This window comes from Neofelis nebulosa, chromosome 7, assembly GCF_028018385.1.
Source record: "Neofelis nebulosa isolate mNeoNeb1 chromosome 7, mNeoNeb1.pri, whole genome shotgun sequence".
Classification (NCBI taxonomy): Eukaryota; Metazoa; Chordata; class Mammalia; order Carnivora; family Felidae; genus Neofelis; species Neofelis nebulosa.
The window spans coordinates 134,901,715-134,914,685 of NC_080788.1; the positions used below are offsets into that span (position 1 = coordinate 134,901,715).

The following is a 12,971-nucleotide window of genomic DNA, read 5'->3' on the forward strand; positions in this document are numbered from 1 at the left end:
GTTATATTGACAAAAGGACTCCCAGTCTGAATTAAAGAGACAGAGACCGTCCAAAATGTAAACAGACCTCAGGGTAGGAGGCAATGTGATCGCTTAAAGGCTGTGTTTCATGATGCCTTCAGAAATGGCCCGGGAAGGTGACAGAAAAGAGGCTGGAGCAGGAGCCATGGAGAACAGGGGAGAGGGGACCCTCTCCCAGAAGCAGATCTTAGGGCCGATCAGAGAATGTTACCTGCCCTGTGGGCTGGGGTACAGCCCCACTGAGTACAGTGCCCCACTGCACTCAGGGTACAGCCCAGAGACATTGTCCCAGCAAGATTTCAGAATTGCTGCGGACCAGGGACCACTATGGAAGTCCTTCTTTGCTGGTTTGAATGGCAGTGTTCATGGCAGATATCCTGTTCCCAGTTTACCACTGTACGTTGGAGGCACGGAAGATGGGCAGCTGTCCCCGGGTCTCTGAAGGTAGATGTGATCTAGTTGTGTCTGGACTTGACGTAGATCATGAGAAAGTAGACTCCAAGCTTGATGCCATTGGTTGATTTGGATTCTTGCTATGGTAGTGAATTTTGAATGGGGTCCGGGGGGAGGACCTGAATAATTTGGGTCATAAAGGCCGAATGTGGTAGATTTGACCGCACCAAGGGACGCAATTCTTCACCCTTCCCTGTATCCGTGTCCTTTGCATGTTCTCCTATTGTGGGCAAGAGTCCCTTCCCCATCCCTGACTCCTGGCTCAGCCCCAAGACTTGCTTTAGACAATAGGATGTGAGCAGATATCACAAAAGCAGAGCCTTGACAAGTGCTTCCCCCACAGGGCTTCCCCACCTTGCACCTCTGACGATGCCACGAGAAGAACATGCTCAGGCTAGCCTAGTGATCCATGGAGGAGGACAAAAGAGCCATCCCCAACCCAGCCAGCCAGCCAGCCAGCTTCAGACTTCTGTCCACTCAAGGCCTATAGAAGGGCACCTGGGTGGCTCAGTCAGTTAAGCGTCCAACTCTCTGTTTCAGATCAGGTCGTGATCTCATGGTTCCATGAGTTCGAGCCCTGTGTCGGGCTCTGTGCTGACAGCACGGAGCCTACTTGGGATTCTCTCTCTTCCACTCTCTCTGCCCCTCCCCAGCTCATGCTGTCTCTGTCTTTCTCAAAATAAATAGATAAATTTAAAAAGAAAACAAAGACCCATAGAACTACCCATCCAACTCAGTCTAAACCAGCTGACCCCGGGCAATCCACTCACAGGAAAACTAATGATTGCTGTTTTAAGTCACAGAAGTTTGAAGTGATTTATTATGCAGCAATAGCTGATTGGACATAGCTACAAAGTGGAGTTTTTCTCCACGGCAGGCTGCTAGCCATGCATGAAGACCAAGTGAAACTTTTATCTTGTAAGAATTTTTCTAACACCAATCATGCTAACAACGAAAGCTACTACTTATTAAACTCCTATGGCCGGGTCTTGTGAGAAGAGCCACATATGTATCAGCTCATTGAATTCTTAAAACAACCCTAAGGGGTGGGTGTGATTATTCCCATTTTACAGATGAAAACTGGTGAGGCTCAGAGAGGTTAAGAAACCAGTTCTAGGTCACACAGCTAATTTACAGCAGAGTTTGGATTCAACTCCAAGCCAGCCAACTCCACAACCTGCCTTCAGAGTGTTCTCTGTCCTACTTCTGGCTTTATTTATGGTGTGACCATGTTCACTACAATCTCAAAGAGAAAAGAAAAAAAAAACTTGTAAAAAGAGCAAAAACAACAAAAATGTTATTCCAAGTAATGTAGTAACTTTTTTTGTGTATATACTTGGCTGTACTCTAAGCGGTTGGTTTGTACGAGATGGTTAAAAAGGGGCCAAAGATAAAAGGTTTCTTTTCCTCCCTTTTCCTGTATATGAAGTTGCTGTTTGTTTTTTCACGTTTGTTGTATGTGTGAAACAATGTTGTCCAACAATGGACCGGAATTTTATTTTGCTGAGTTGTTCTAACAAGAACAACAAATATAAGTGGGTGTAGGCATTGTAGCCGATGGGGTTGGCTTCTTCCTTGGGAAGAAGTGACTCCATTTTTTAGGCTGTGCACAGGGTCACACAGCACTTGCTGGTTTTGTTTTCCCAATAGAATTTTTTTTTAAGTTTATTTATTTATTTTGAGAGAGAGAGAGAAAGAGAGAGAGCGCAGGGGAGGGGCAGAGAGAAAGGGAGAGCGAGAATCCCAAGCAGGCTCCACACTGTCAGCGCAGAGCCCAGCATAGGGCTCGAACTCACAAATCTTGAGATCATGACCTGAGACGAAGTCGGACGCTAAACCAACTGAGCCAGCCAGGGGCCCCAATAGAAGCAACAGAAGACATTCTATAAGCAGGTGTCAGAGAATCGCAGAAGCGAAAGGCAGACACTCAGATAAGGTGAGGTAGAAACCGCAGGAGGCTGATAGGACGGCACCCCTAGGTCAGGGAAGAGGTCAGACCTCGCAACTGGGAGCGCAGCCCCATGGAATCGGGACTCAGTCTTCCTGGAAGGCCCTGCCTGGCTTGTGCAGGTGCCGTTGAGAGAGCAGAGATTATTTTTGACACGTCAAGGACATCACCGAACAGAGGTTGGGGCACGGAGTCCCCTTGGTTCCATACATAGAGGACGCCCACGGAGAAACCACGACACGGAGAAAATGAGGCTTGGACTGGGCATCAGAAGATGGTCAGGATTTGGGTAACTTAAGAAGAAATCTCAGGGAAGGATTACCCAAAGTCCTGGGACTAGCCTGGGGCAGGATGGGACTGACCACGGATCCAGGTGTGCGCGCTTCCTACTACCCCACATTGCCCTGGGGAAGGTCCCCGCTCTGGCAACTCCCAGCCAGGCCCTGAGCATATGCCTGTCCAGCAGCTGGCACCATGGCCGTGGGCACCTGCAGCCCTGGGTGAAAGCTGGGGAGAGCAGGTGACAGTGGCCTTCTGGGTGGTGGAGTGTGGTGGTGACAAGCACAGACTCTGTAGCAGGTGGCTGGGGACCTATTCCTCGCTCTGCTGCTAACCAGCCACGCGGCCTCAGGCAAGTCACTTAACCTCTTTTATTTTTAAACTTTTCATGTTGAGAGACTTACAGATTTATAAAAGAGTGGCAAAGAGATTTTACATATTACCTGTCACCACACGTCACATACCTGTCACCCAGCTTCCCCTGATGTTGACCTCTTACATCACTAGGGTACTTTCGTCCCAGGCAAGAAATTAACACTGGTACATTACAGTTCACTGCATTCCAGGCTTTCCTCGCATTTCCGGTTTTTCCACCGATGTTCTTGTTCTGTTCTGGGATCCCCCACGGGATATAACACCACATTTAGATTCCACCTCTCTTTGCTTCGGTCCCCTCAGTTGCAAAATGGGGATGATGGTAATGATGGCACCTATTTCATCGTGAGGATCCAGGGGTGGACCACAGATGTCCAACACGGAGATGGTGCCTGGCACAGGGAGGTGCTGTGTAAGTGGAGGCCATGATTATTTCACTCCACCTAGCAACACCGTTGCGTGACCTCTGCAGTATGCCTTCCGGGACCAGCTAGGACCTCTACCACTCACTTGGGACTCAGGTTCTTCTGTAACCCCTGGCAGGCTGGGTTGGAGACAGTCAACCCCAGACATCATCACTGAGACCCAAGAGGTGCTTCTCCTACCTCTGCAAACTGACCAGGAGCAGTGGCTTGGGACTCACTTTGGAATCAGGCAGGCCTGGGTTCAAATCATGACTTGAACGAGGTGGTGGGGGGCGGGGAGTGGTATGGCCACCCACCCTCCTGTCATCTAACAAGTAGCTACTAAGGGCCCACCGGTCACGCCTGGCTCTGTGCTAGACATTTCCCCACACCCTCCCAGCAACTCGTAGGATGCTTGATGTTTCCATCCCCATTATACAGATAAGAGAACTGAGGCTCAGAGTGTTTGAATGAATGACTGAAGTTATCCAGCTAGGAAGTAAGGGAGCCAGGACACAAGCCCAGCCCCTTTGGGTGTGGAACCCAAGCCATCAGCTGTTCTTCCAGTTGCTACTGCCTCTCTGAGCACCAGCCCTGTTAATAACAGCCATAACCCCGGGTACAGGTATGGCTCTAATCACTTTACATGAACTCAACCAGTGAATAAACTGTTTTTGTTTTAATTCACTCGCTCCTTATAATAACTCTTCAGGGTGGGTGCTATTATTACGCCTCTCTTACAGATGAGGCACAGAGAGATTAAGTGACTTGCCCGAGGTCACACAGCTAGAAGGTGACAGAGGCTTTGAATCCAGACTGTCCACCTCCAGCACTTGCCCTACTCAGCACTGAGTCACCTGCTACGCACTCATCTTTTTTTTCTTTTTACACTCATTTTCTGTAGCCAGGATTTCACAGACTCAGGGTCTGAGGGCCCCACACGTCCTGGGGGTGGTGGTGGACAGGACACAGAGCTGCCTTAGAAATAGGAGGAGAAATAGAAGCAGAAATAGGGACCCAGAAAGAGGGTGGGCAGCAGAGCACGGTCGGGGACAGCCCGAGACCCTCCTCTCCAAGTCACGAGGCCGCCCGGAAGCCCGGGCCGAGTGCCCCACGCTGGCCCTGCCGCCCGAGACCACCCTCGGGGAGCTTCCTGCTGACTCTGAGTTCTGGAGGCGGCCCCCAGGGAATGCCCTGATGGCCTGGTTGGGCATTTTTGCAGAAGCATCAGCTGGGGAGAAGAGGGCGGGCAGGGAGGGGAGCAGAGAGGAGATGGAACAACATGGCCAAGGCCAGGGGCAGCTGGGCAGAGTGGAGGGGAAGCCGGCATATGTGATTCCCTGTTAGCCAGGCGGCGTGTTCAAATGAGGACAAATATGTATGAGTGGGCACGGAGCCCACAGGGAGCCCAGCAGCACAGTGCAGAGAGGGCTTGGTCTGCCTGGGAAGTCGCTGCAGGGGTCTCCATCATGCTAGGAAAAGCAGGGAGTCTGAGTTTGCTGCAAAAGAAGGGGGGGTCTGGGGAGGGGGAGAAGACGGAAGCTATCCATTGTCATGCCTGCTGCCCGCCCTGAGGCCGATGGCCACTGTCAGCCACCCTCTCTTCCAGCCACTCTGGGAGGCAGGGATTATGGAGGTTCAGAGAAATGAACTGATTTGCCCAAGGTCACACAGGTTACTAACTGCAAGGTGAGGTGTCTCAGATGGTATCCTGGTCCGAGGAGGGTGGGGTGTTCAGGACTTATAGAGAGCTTCCACACCAGGCTGGCCTCCCAGCTTGCAGCCCCACCTGCTATCATTTGTGGCTTTGAGGTGCAGAGGGGACTCTAGGGCAGCTCATGGGCTCCGGGCTCACACCTAGCAGTGGAAGCAGCCACAAAGGTCAACCCCCAGCCTTGGGGACAAGGACAGATTTGAGGGCTTTAAAAGACAGGCACAAAAAAAAAAAATTAAGAGGGCAAAGAAGGCAGCACTTTAGTTAGTTTGGAGTGGATGAGGAGGGAGGCGTTCAGGCGAAGGTTTAAAGAACTAGACCGAGAAGGGTCTTGAGGAACAGGAAATAGGCCAACAGGTGCAGAGAAGAGGGGCAGGGGCAGTGTTTGCTGCTGATTGCACTGAAGGCCCCAGTGAATGGCCTCCCTGAACCCACGCCTTCTGCAACGAGACTTTGTAGCTCCTCCCACCCGCGAATCAGGGATGCCCTTGGTACTGGTTTGGGCAGAGAGAAAGCAGCTGAAGTGTGCCAGGCCTGAGCCCAAGCCATAAGAGGCCTTGCACGCCCCCGCTCACTCTCTTGGACCCTGGCCTCCTCGGTGTGAACAGCAGGGTCTAGCCTCCTGAGGGGAGGTAGCTGGAGGGATGCGTGAAACGAGCGAAGGGACTCAGAGTACATGTATCATGACGAGCCCTGAGTAATGTATAGAATTGTTGAGTCACTGGGGCGCCTGGGTGGCCCAGTCGTTAAGTGTCCAACTCTTGATCTCAGCTCAGGTCATGATTTCATGGATCCTGAGATGGAGTCTGGAATTGGGCCCCACCCAGCATGGAGCGTGCTTGGGATTCTCTCTTTCTCTGTCTCTCTCTGTCCCTCCACTGCGCGTGCTCTCTCTCTCTCTCTCTCTCTCAAAATAAATAAATAAACTTAAAAAAAAAAAAAAAGAATTGGTGAATCACTATGTTTTGTACACCTGAAACTAATAGAACACTGTACGTTAACCATACTGGAATTAAAACAAAATAAATTAAATTGTCGGGAGGTGTTAGGTTATGAAGGTGGAGCCCTCATGGATGGGATCTGTGCCCTTATGAAGGAGACCCCACAGAGGTCATACCTTCTCTGCCGTGTGAGAACACACGAGAAAAGGCCCGTCTGCAACCCAGAAGATGGCCCTCACCAGGACTGGACCACGCTGGTACCCCAACCTCAGACTTCCAGACTCCAGAACTGGGAGAAATAAATGTCTGCTGTTTATAAGCATCCAGTCTTGTGGTAGTTTCTTACAACAGCTCAAGTGGATAAGACATCGTCTGTGGACATCTTCCATTGCTCCATGGCTATATGGGGTTGGTTATGTCTACTATTCTAGGTGTCTGGAGTGGGGGGAAGGCCTTACCCTTTTGCGGGGGTGGGGGGGCGTCTTAGATGTGCCTCCTCTGCTGGAGTCACCAGTGCTGCTGGGGGTGGGGAGACCTGCACTCACGGAAGGGGCCCGAGCTGGGAGTCTGGACACGAGCCCTGGTCCTGGCATTGTCCCAACAACTGTGACTCTTGGGCAAGACCGTCCCCCAGTGGCTCAGTATGTCAAGCAGAGGGCAGGGAGTCGAGGGAATCGTTGCAATCCTGTGCTGATCTCCAGCAAGCACCTTTGGCATTATCCCCTGAAAACCTGCATCTGAAAATCAGGCAAGGAGGCTACCTGTGTGGGATGCTTCCCACATGCTGGGAGCCCTCAGCACCTGCCACTGAGTGTGATTCCCCAGGAGGCCCAGAGAGGTTCCAAGACATTCCACAGCCAGAAAGTGGCCAAGGCTGAACTGGAACCCCAGTCTCGGGCCCTGTAAGGATGCTCTGTGCCACAGAGCTGGGACCCCAGCTCAGCTGCACACCCACTCTGGCAAAAGCACAGGTAGGAAGTAGGTGAGAAGTGGGTTAGCTCCTCGGGAGGGGCCGAAACCAAGGCCTACTACTTCTGTACCGAGGAGTGAAACTGGGGTGGGGGTGGTCCCAGGCCCTCTGTCCCCCAGGACAGGTCCCCGTGTCCTGACTCTGGGGCTCCAGTTGGAAATTGGAGTTGCAAGGCAGGCTCTCCCTTCCCCACCCAGGCAGATCCCGAGCCCGGCACTGCCACTGCTGCCCCTCCAACCAGGCTGGAACCCTCCCCTCAGCCTGGGTCACTCTTAGGCTGCTTACCTGTGTGAGCTAAAGAGCCTTGGCCTTGGAGTCAGGCAGCCCTGAGTCAGGCCCTGGCTTTCTAACACTTTACCTCTCCGTGCCTCAGTTTCCTCATCTGTCAAATGGGAATAAGGAGAGCGATGACCTCCCGAGGTTGGGGGAAGGACAGGGCCCTTGGGTGTCTGTGTGTGGTTTGGATTCATGCGGCAGGGGGTTGGGAGGAGGAGCCCTCAGGAGTGCTCCCCACAGACACACCTAGTTCTGGTATCTCACTCCCCTCCTCAGAGAAGTAAAAGCTGCCTCTGTCCCTCTCCCTCAGAGCACTTGAATGATTTTTTTTTTTTTTATACTTATTTATTCTTGAGACAGAAAGAGACAGCGCATGAGCAGGGAAGGGGCAGAGAGACCGGGAGACACAGAATCCGAAGCAGATTGCAGGCTCTGAGCTGTCAGCACAGAGCCCGACGCGGGGCTTGAACCCACAAACCTGAGCCAAAGTCGGACGCCTAACCGACTGAGCCACCCAGGTGCCCCTTGAATGATCTTTTTTGGAAAAGCACAGTGATTTCCAAGGCAAGCCCAAGTCGTGAGCGGCTCCCGTGGCAGGTCCCACAGTTTGGACTCGGACCTGCAATTCATTCCGCGGTCATGCTTTATTCCTGCTGAACCCAGGCCCCCGCACTCTCGGCCCAGGGCTCCTCCTGGGGCCCTCTTCTCCTCGCTCTCCCGGGATCTGCGCGCCTGCCGACCCCGAGACGCTCGCGCTGCCTCGGGAGATGACAGAGTTGGGTGTCTAGAACACGCAGCTGCGCTCCCGCACGAGCTCTGAGCTCCGCAGAGGCCCCAGGGGGCGGCGGCCAGCACCCCCCACCGGCCCGCTCCGCGAGGGACCTGGGCTCCCAGCCAGGTCCTCAGCTCCCCCTGCCCGTCCCCGCCCCTCCCGCCGGACAAACACCCCCCACCCCCACCCCCTCCTGCGGGAAAACCTCCCCGGCGAAAGGCTCCGCCTCCGAGCGGGCTCAGGAGTGGCAGGAAGGGCAGCCAATGACAATGGAGGCAGAACATTACATCATCACTCTGGGCTCCCATTGGTTGGCAAGACAGCCTCCTGGGCTCCGCATCCGAACTGTGACTCTAGGCCTCTGTGCCCCAGGCTCCCAGAGCCTTGGGGTCAGGCTGGCAGAGAAGGCCCGTGTAGGGCAGAACGCTGGGCAGACGGAGGTCCGGGCTGTGCCACTGAGCAGGGGAGAGGCGTGGTGTCGGCAGGCGTCCCTTTCCTCACGTGCAAGTTTCCTATTCTAACACCCTCCCCCACTGCCACCATTTTACAGAACTCCCAAGACCACCTTCTGCCCCCCCCCCCCCCCCCCCCCCCCGTTCCGCTACCTCCACATATTCACCCACTTGTGCGTCCTCCCTGGAGGGCTGCTAGCCCTCGGGGGACAGAGGTCTTGTCTGGTCTTGTCTGGCTCGCTCTCCGTTGCATCCCCGGAGCCTGGCAGGACGTGGACACGTATGATAATGGTTTGCATGAGCTGAATGTTTCCTAAAAGGCAGACACTGCTAAGGCTTCTATGTTATTTTATTCATATTGTAAACATTAACTCTGCGCAGACATTGAGGCTGGGTGAGCATAACGGATGGTCCAAGGTCATAGACCTGGTGAGTGGGAAATTCGGCATTTGCCACCCAGGCGGACTGGCTCTAGAGCCCTTAATCTCTATGCCCCGGGGAATGAATAGCCAACCCTCGCTGTTGGGCCTGGTTTAAGCTCCCCAGCCCGATGGGCAGTCTTTGGTAGGAGGCTTCCTTGGCCTGGCTTGTTGGGGCCAGGCAGTTCCACTGAGCCGTCTTAGTGAGCTTGGGTGGTGATGGGGAAAAACCGTTGCTGGGATTTGAGAGGTCAGTCCTGAAATGTCAGAAAGGATTTCAGCTCTTCTGCCACCCGGATGATGGCGGCGCATACATCACAGCGAGCTGGCTCACGTCAGGTCATCCGTGGCATTCGATGCTGGCGTGTTGCTTCCTCTTCTCTCCAGGCCCCCGCGCCCCATCTTTCTCTCAGTTCTAGTCCGAGCGCTGCGCAGATTCTCTGTGAGTGATCCTAAGAAACCGTGCCTCCTCTCTAGGCCTTGGTGTCCCCTCACCTGCACCAGGAAAAGGTGGGATGGATACTCTCAGACCCAGAAAACCTTTGGGGTCCAACCCGTGCCCTCCACTGGAGGTCTCTGGCCATTGGGCCTGTGCCCTATTGTTTTGAGCCATGGGGGGTGCTGTCCCAGTGGTGCCAGGTGGGGGAGGGGGGAGTGCAGGTGTCTGAGTGCTGCGCTGAGGCCGGAGGGACAGAGAGAATGAGGCCCAGCAGGGGAACGCATACTTTAACGGATAACTGCAAAGGTGTCTGTGAGTAGGAGCACAGGGAGAGAGCATTCAAGTCTGCACTGGAGTCTGAAGGATGCTTTGAGGATGAGAATGCAGCCCTTGGCTGAGCCTTAATGTGGCCCAGAAGTTTGTCAGGCAGATGGGCTGGGGAGAGGGAAGCACTCACTCACTCACTCACTCACTCATATTTTCTGAATAAATACAGAAGGGCATATTGTGGAAAAGAATGTATCAGGGGAAGATAGGACTGGGTACTTTTAAAATCCAGAGTGGCCTTCACCATGGGTGTTCAGAATCTCCATGTAGGGTTCCAGGAGGGGGCTGGGCCTCTCCCTTTTGGGCAGGCCTGACTGTTGGGTGCTGCCTCTCTTTTCCCCTTCCCACCGCACAGCCAGCCCATGCAGTGTCTGTGAGCTGCTCTAGAAGGATGTGACTCCAAGGAGGCTCTGGGAGCCGTGTATCCTAGCAACCGCCGAGGCTGGCATCAGCAGGGCTAGGCCCAGACTCAAGGTGTGTTCTAATTTTTCAGCCTTCTATTAATGGTGCATCTCCCACAGGGATGGGGGTAGGAAGGAAGAGGAGGGAGATGGTCAGGAAGTCTAGCATCCAGCCCCCTACTGTCTCTCAAACAACACAGTTGGGGCGGGGGCGGTGGGGGGGGGGTAAGGGGGTGGGGTAGGGGGAAGGAGGGAGACAAAGGGAGCCCTTTAGCTGAACATACCCCGGGCCGGTCACCAAGGCCAATTTATAATCATTCAGAATACAATGAATCCAGGTAGTGATCGTTGGTGACAGCTAACATGGTGAAAGGATAGACAGATGGAAATGATGTTCCTTCTCGTGGAAGACTGTAACACCACCTAGGAAGTATTCCTACCAAAAGTCAAACCAGAATCTGATCAAGCCTCGACAGGTAACTCCTGGTTACAGAGATATAACCAGATGAACAGAGAAGCTCAAGAGAAATCCCAGCCAATTATAACGGATGGACTTTATTTGGATCCTGAGTCTTAATAACAAACTAAAAAACAACAATGACAATAAAAACTGAGACATCCAATGAGACCATTGGGGAAATTTAAACACTGACTGGATATTTAATCATGTCAGTGAGTGATTTTTTAATTTTTGAGGGCAGTTAAGATGGTTGGGACTATGCTTAAAAAGAGTCCTAACTGGGGCACCTGGGTGGCCCAGTAGGTCGAGCGTCCGACTTCGGCTCAGGTCATGATCTCGCGGTCCGTAGGTTCGAGCCCCGCGTCGGGCTCTGTGCTGACCGCTCAGAGCCTGGAGCCTGTTTCGGATTCTGTGTTTCCCTCTCTCTCTGACCTTCCCCCATTCATGCTCTGTCTCTCTCTGTCTCAAAAATGAATAAACGTTAAAAAAAAATTAAAAAAAAAAAGAGTCCTAACTGCTGAGGAATGCAAACGGAAATATTTGTGGATGAAATCATCAGATGTCTGGAGTGTGCTTTCAAGTCATGCACAGTGGAGAGGTGGATGTGGGGGGTTACATGCAATGAGATTGACCCTGAGCTGATAATTGTTGTAGTTGGTGATGACGGGTGCTTGGGGTCATACTACCCTATTAATTTGAGTCATATGAAATTGCTGATATTTGACCACTTTTGACCTTCAAAATGGCAATTTCGTATGGTGCAAACTAATTTTTTGGTATATGCTTGACATTTTTTCCTAATAAGGTATATATTTTTTTAGAGCAGAAGGAGAGGTCCATGCCTGCTTTTCCAGAAGTCTCTGCACTAGGAAAGAGGTATCGTAGGCTGGTACTAAAATATGTAGCACTGTCATGAGAAAAGCTGAAAACAGCCCTCCGAGGCTTTTGTAACCTGTGTGAATTATTTTCTGTTGAACTAGTAATAATAGTCATTCACGATTTGCTGGCCACTGACAGCAAATGTTCGGCGACTTGCCTGGGTGTGTTTGAGCCGCAGAAGGTGGCTTCATTGATTTATTTTTTATTTTTTTAAAAATGTTTATCTTTTTGAGGGGGAGGGGCAGAGAGAGAGGGGGAGACACAGAATGGAAAGCAAGCTTCAGGCTCTGAGCTGTCAGCACGGAGCCCAATGGGGGGGCCGGAACTTGTGAACTGGGAGATGATGACCTGAGCTGAAGTCGGACACTTAACCGACTGAGCCACCCAGGCGCCCATTCATTGATGTTTTAATTGCTCAATAAGAAACAATAAAAAACTGAATCCAAACAAGCAATACACGGGGCATCAAATGGAAATTCTTGCCTTATGAAGGCAACTTGGGTCATTCCCGGAGTTTCTGGAGATACACTAGCTTTGTGGGACATTGTCTGGACGATCCCCGCAGTGGGTGCAGAGGCAGGCCTGGGACTTCAGCCCTGCTTTGTTCCGTGGTCTCTGCATATCTCTCGACCTTTGGAGCCACAGCGTCAACTCTTACCTTTTTTGGGACTTGTGGTTTCCTGTACCTGGAAAAGGCTGGGGTTTTCCATTAAGTCCCTTCTCTGGTTGCTGTTTCTGTCTCGGTGATGAGTTAGTTACTAGATCAACCAACAAGGTTTTCTTTGTTTGTTTCAAAAATATTTATTCATTTATTCTTTTTAAGTAGGCGCCACACCCCACATGGGGCTCGAACCCACGACCTCAAGATCAACAGTCACATGCTCCACCAACTGAGCCAGCCAGGTGGCCCCTTATTTGTGTTTAATGTCTTCTCTTTGCTGACGACTGTGGTGGGTGCTGGTTTCTTGTCTTAACAAGCTCACCAATCAAATCCCGACTCTACCTCTTACAAGCTTTGTGACCTCAAGCAAGTATTTCATCTCCGTTTGGGCCTCAGTTTCCTTACTTGCAAACTGGGGGTAAGGAGAGTTAATACCCTTGTGTAGGGATTTTGTGAGGATTAAATGAGATAAAGCAGGCCAAGTACTTAGTGTCTGGCACATTGTAGGGCCCAGTGAATGGTAACTACTAGGACTACTATAATTATTATTACATAAAGCCCTGAGTGTTTAACAGTGAATACAGACCCTGTGGTTCCAATGATGTGTGATGTAAGACATCCTAGGGGACTGGTGTCACAGGGAAATCTTGCACTAAACCTTGAAGGATAAGAGAATCGGAAAGTACCAACTGCCCCTCAATATTCATTCTTCCCCTTTTTCTTAATAACAAAATCGAGACTACATTTTCCAGCCTTCCTTGCTGTTAGGTTTGGCCATGT

General features: G+C 51.9%; 1 non-coding gene across 1 annotated transcript; it reads right to left on the minus strand.

Moving 5' to 3' along the window:
- Window positions 1–12,362: 12,362 nt before the first annotated feature.
- Window positions 12,363–12,435, minus strand: TRNAN-GUU (transfer RNA asparagine (anticodon GUU)). The gene has a single exon. It is a non-coding gene; the product is annotated as a tRNA-Asn (tRNA).
- Between the last annotated feature and the right edge of the window lie 536 nt (window positions 12,436–12,971).